We start from the raw sequence: 6,628 nt of genomic DNA on the forward strand, positions 1-6,628 counted from the left end.
CTAAAGCCCATGCTCCACAACAAGAGAAGCCCCCGCTCACTGAAACTAGGGAAAGCCTGTGTGCAGCAACAAAGACCCAATGCAGCCCCACAAAAAATAAGTAAATAAAAAAATGAAGCCAATTTACAAACTTTTAGCTAGATTAACAAAGGGAAAAAAAGAGAAGTCAAAAAAATCTGATAAATGAAAGAAGAGACATCAAAGAAATACAAAGGAACATAAGAGTATATTATTAACAATTACATACCAACAAATTAGATAAGTTATAATAAATAATTAAATTCCCAGAAGCATGAAGACTACCAAGACTCAATCTTGAAGAGAAAGTCTGAACAGACCAATAATAAATGAGGAGGTTGAAACAATAAACACAAACTTCCTGACAAAGAAATGCCCCAAACCAGATGGTTTCACTGTTGAATTCTACCAAACATTAAAAAATAATTATCACCAATCATTCTCAAACTCTTCCCAAGAAACTGAGGAAGAGGGAACACTCCCAAGCTCTTTTTATGAGGACAGCATTACTCTGACATCAAAGCCAGATAAGGAACACCACAAGAAAATAAATCTATAGGCTGATAGGCCTGATGAATATAAACGCAAAAATTCTCAGCAAAAAGTCAAACCAAATTCAACAGCAAGTTAAAAAGTTCATACACCAGGGGCTTCCCCGGTGGCGCAGTGGTTGGGAGTCCTCCTGCCGATGCAGGGGACACGGGTTCCATGCCCTGGTCCGGGAAGATCCCACATGCCGTGGAGCAGCTAGGTGCATAAGCCATGGCCACTGAGCCTGCATGTCTGGAGCCTGTGCTCCGCAACGGGAGACACCACAACAGTGAGAGGCCCGTGTACCGCAAAAAAAAAAAAAAAAAAAAAAAGCAGCAAGGGAAAAATGACAAATAACATAAAAGGGAATACCATAAGGTTAACAGCTGATTTCTCAGCAGAAACTCTACAAGCCAGAAGGGAGTGGCATGAAATACTTAAAGTGATGAAAGGGAAGAATCTACAACCAAGATTTCTCTACCTGGCAAGGATCTTATTCAGATTCAATGGAGAAATCAAAAGCTTTACAGACAAGCAAAAGCTAAGAGAATTCAGCACCACCAAACCAGCTCTACAACAAATGCTAAAGCAACTTCTCTAAGTAGGAAACACAAGAGAAGAAAAGGACCTACAAAAACAAGCCCAAAACAATAAATGGTCATAGGAACATACATATCAATAATTACCCTAAACGCGAATGGATTAAATGCTCCAACCAAAAGACACAGGTTTGCTTAATGGATACAAAAACAAGACCTATATATATGCTGTCTACAAGAGACCCACTTCAGACCTAGGGACACCTTGAGAATGAAAGTGAGGGGATGGAAAAAGATATTCCATGCAAATGGAATTCAAAAGAATGTTGGAATAGCAATACTCATATCAGATAAAATAGACTTTAAAATAAAGAATGTTACAAGAGACAAGGAAGGACACTACATAATGATCAGGGGATCAATCCAAGAAGAAGATACAACAATTATAAATATATATGCACCCAACATAGGAGCACCTCAATACATAAGGCAACTGCTAACAGCTATAAAAGAGGAAATCGACAGTAACACAGTAAGAGTGGGGGATTTTAACACCTCACTTACACCAATGGACAGATCATCTAAAATGAAAATAAATAAGGAAACAGAAGCTTTAAATGACATAACAGACCAGAGAGATTTAATTGATATTTATAGGACATTCCATCCAAAAACAGCAGATTACACTTTCTTCTCAAGTGCGCACAGAACATTCTCCAGGATAGATCACATCTTGAGTCACAAATCAAGCCTCAGTAAATTTAAGAAAATTGAAATCATATCAAGCATCCTTTCTGACCACACACTATGAGATTAGAAATGAATTACAGGAAAAAAAACGTAAAAAACACAAACACATGGAGGCTAAACAATACGTTACTAAATAACCAAGAGATCACTGAAGAAATCAAAGAGGAAATAAAAAAATACCTAGAGACAAATGACAATGAAAACACGATGATCCAAAACCTATGGGATGCAGCAAAAGCAGTTCTAAGAGGGAAGTTTATAGCAATACAATCCTACTCAAGAAACAAGAAACATCTCAAATAAACAACCTAACCTTACACCTAAAGGAATTAGAGAAAGAAGAACAAACAAAATCCAAAGGTAGTGGAAAGAAAGAAATCATAAAGATCAGAGCAGAAATAAATGAAATAGAAACAAAGAAAACAAGAGCAAAGCTCAATAAAACTAGAAGCTGGTTCTTTGAGAAGATAAACAAAATTGATAAACCATTAGCCAGAGTCATCAAGAAAACGAGAGGGAGAGGACTCAAATCAATAAAATTAGAAATGAAAAAGGAGAAGCTACAAGAGACACCACAGAAAAACAAAGCATCCTAAGACTACTATTACAAGCAACTCTATGCCAATAACATGGACAACCTGGAAGAAATGGACAAATTCTTAGAAAGGTATAACTATCCAAGACTGAACCAGGAGGAAATGGAAAACATGAAAAGACTAATTACAAGTAATGAAATTGAAACTGTGATTAAAAATCTTCCAAGAAACAAAAGTCCAGGACCAGGTGGCTTCACAGGTGAATTCTATCAAACATTTAGAGAAGAGCTAACACCCATCCTTCTTAAACTCTTCCAAAAAATTGTGGAGGAAGGAACACTCCCAAACACATTCTATGAGGCCACCATCACCCTGGTACCAAAACCAGACAAAGGTACTACAAAAAAAGAAAATTACAGACCAATATCACTGATGAAGATAGATGCAAAAATCCTCAACAAAATACTAGCAAACAGAATCCAACAACACATTAAAAGGATCATATACCATGATCAAGTGGGATTTATCCCAGGGATGCAAGGATTCTTCAATATATGCAAATCAATCAATGTGATACACCATATTAACAAACTGAAGATTAAAAACCATATGATCATCTCAATAGATGCAGAGAAAGCTTTTGACAAAATTCAACATCGATTTATAATAAAAACTCTCCAGGAAGTGGGCACAGAGGGAACCTACTTCAACATAATAAAGGCCATGTACGACAAACCCACAGCAAACATCATTCTCAAAGGTGAAAAACTGAAAGCATTTCCTCTAAGATCAGGAACAAGACAAGGATGTGCACTCTCACCACTATTATTCAACATAGTTTTGGAAGTCCTAGCCATGGCAATCAGAGAAGAAAAAGAAATAAAAGGAATACAAATTGGAAAAGAAGAAGTAAAACTGTCACTGTTTGCAGATGACATGATACTATAGATAGAGAATCCTAAAGATGCCACCAGAAAACTACTAGAGCTAATCAATGAATTTGGTAAAGTTGCAGGATACAAAATTAATGCACAGAAATCTCTTGCATTCCTATACACTTATGATGAAAAATCTGAAAGAGAAATTAAGGAAACACCCCCATTTACCATTGCAACAAAAAGAATAAAATACCTAGGAATACACCTACCTAGGGAGACAAAAGACCTGCATGCAGAAAACTATAAGACACTGATGAAAGAAATTAAAGATGATACCAACAGATGGAGAGATATACTATGTTCTTGGATTGGAAGAATCAATATTGTGAAAATGACTATACTACCCAAAGGAATCTACAGATTCAATGCAATTCCTATCAAATTATCAATGGCATTTTTTACAGAACTAGAACAAAAAAATCTTAAAATTTGTATGGAGACACAAAATATCCCGAATAGCCAAAGCAGTCTTGAGGGGGAAAAAAGGAGATGGAGGAATCAGACTCCCTGACTTCAGACTATACTATAAAGCTACAGTAATCAAGACAATATGGTACTGGCACAAAAACAGAAACATAGATCAATGGAACAAGATTGAAAGCCCAGAGATATACCCATGCACCTTTGGTCAATTATTCTATGACAGAGGAGGCAAGGATATACAACGGAGAAAAGGCAGTCTCTTCAATTAGTGGTGCTGGGAAAACTGGACAGCTACATGTAAGAGAATGAAATCAGAACAGTCCCTAACATCATACACAAAATAAACTCAAAATGGATTCGAGACCTAAATGTAAGAGCAGACACTATAAAACTCTCAGAGGAAAACACAGGAAGAACACTCTTTGACATAAATCACAGGAAGATCATTTTTGATCCACCTCCTAGAGTAATGGAAATAAAAACAAAAATAAACAAATGGGACCTAATGAAACTTCAAAGCTTCTGCACAGCAAAGGAACCATAAACAAAACAAAAAGACAACCCTCAGAATGGGAGAAAATATTTGCAAACGAATCAACGGACAAAGGATTTTTTTTTTTTGCAGTAAGCAGGCCTCTCACTGTTGTGGCCCCTCCCATTGCGGACCACAGGCTCTGGACACGCAGGCTCAGCAGCTCACGGGCCCAGATGCTCCGTGGCATGTGGGATCTTCCTGGACAGGGGCACGAACTCGTGTCCCCTGCATCGGCAGGCAGACTCTCAACCACTGCGCCACCAGGGAAGCCCCGGATAAAGGATTAATCTCCAAAATATATAAACAGCTCATGCAGCTCAATATTAAAAAAAACAAACAACCCAATCGAAAAATGGGAAGAAGACCTAAATAGACATTTCTCCAAAGAAGACATACAGATGGGCAAGAAGCACATGAAAAGCTGCTCAACATCACTAATTATTAGAGAAATGCAAATCAAAACTGCAATGAGGTCTCTCCTGACACCAGTTAGAATGGGCATCATCATAAAATCTACAAACAACAATTGCTGGAGAGGGTGTGGAGAAAAGGGAACCCTGTTGCACTGTTGGTGGGATAGTAAATTGATACAACCACTATGGAGAACAGTATGGAGGTTCCTTAAAAAACTAAAAATAGAATTACCATATGATCCAGCAATCTCACTCCTGGGCATATACCCAGAAAAAAACATAATTCAAAAAGACACATGAACCCAATGTTCATTGCAGCACTATTTACAATAGCCAGGTCATGGAAGCAACCTAAATGCCCACCGAAAGACGAATGGATAAAGAAGATGTGGTATATATATACAATGGAATATTACTCAGCCATAAAAAGGAACGAAATTGGGTCATTTGTTGAGATGTGGATGGATCTAGAAACTGTCATACAGAGTGAAGTAAGTCAGAAAGAGAAAAACAAACATCGTGTATTAATGCATATATGTGGAACCTAGAAAAATGGTACAGATGAACTGGTTTGCAGGGTGGAAACAGAGACACAGATGTAGAGAACAAACGTATGGACACTCAGGGGGGAAAGCGGTGGGGTGGTGGTGTGATGAATTGGGCGATTGGGATTGACAAGTATACACTGATGTGTATAAAACTGATGACTAATAAGAAACTGCTGTATAAAAAAAATTCAAAAATTAAAAAAAAAAAAAAGAGAGAGAGAGGTCCAAGCCCCACATTGGGCTCCTCAGCACGGGGTCCTGCACCAAGAAAACCAGCCCCCAGAGCATTTGGCTTTGAAGGCTAGTGGGGCTTAATTTCAGGAGTTCCAGAGGGTTAGGGGAAATAGAGGCTTCACTCTTAATGGGCACACACAAAAATCGTACATGCTGTGGGACCCAGGGAAGAAGCAGTAATATGATAGGAGCCTGGGTCAGACCTACTTGTTGATTTTGGAGAGCCTCCTGGAGAGGCAGGCGATAACTGGAGCTCACCCTGGGGACACAGACTCTGGCAACAGCCATTTTGAGGAGCTTGTTCTACCATGTGGACACTGGTGCTGGCTAATGCCAACCTGGAGCCCTCCCTCTAGCTTATAGCCCGAATATCCAGCCCTGCCCAGACCAAAGAGCCTATAAGAGCCGGTGCTGGTACGCCTCAGGACAAGCAACTAACACGGCACAGACACAGCCCCACCCACTGGCAGAAAGACTGCCTTAGGACTGTGTGAGCTCACAGTCACCTCTGGACATGGTCCTGCCCATCAGGGCCCAAGACCTGTTCCCATGCTCCAGTGCACAGGCACTAAACCTGAAACTCTGAGGGCCCTCCAGCTGGAGAATCTGAGACCCAGCTCCAATCAAGAGTGGGCAGGCACCATCCCCAGAATTCCATGGGTCCGAGCTACACCCTCTACAGAGCTTGCTCTAGCCTCAGGACCAGCTTCTCCATTGAGGGTGGACACCAGCCACAAGAAAACCACAGTCCTGCAGTCTGTGGATCTGGTCCACCCACCAGGCGGGCAGACCATGCCCCGGGACTGGCTGGGCCCTAGGCCACCCACCAGCAAGCTTGCTGTAGCCTCAAGCCCAGCTTCACCCACCAGTGGGCAGACCCCAGCCATAAGAAAACCGCAGCCCCACACCTCCAGACATAGCTCACCCACTAGCAGGCCAGATCCTTCCTTGGGACCACCTGGGCCCTGGTGCCAAGCACCAGCATTTCAACAGAAGGCTCAAGATACCCCAGGCCCTTCAGCCAACTGTGTCAGAAAGCAGCCCCACCCACCAATGATCCAACACAAGTTCTGGGACCTGTAACCAGATTCCAGGATGTGGTCTCACCCACAGAAGTTGAGCAACAGCCCTGGGGTTTCCTGGACACTGACTCCACCCATCAG

This window comes from Aethalodelphis obliquidens, unplaced genomic scaffold (assembly GCF_003676395.1).
Source record: "Aethalodelphis obliquidens isolate GAN/ISIS:26980383/991018 unplaced genomic scaffold, ASM367639v1 scaffold65, whole genome shotgun sequence".
NCBI lineage: Eukaryota > Metazoa > Chordata > Mammalia > Artiodactyla > Delphinidae > Aethalodelphis > Aethalodelphis obliquidens.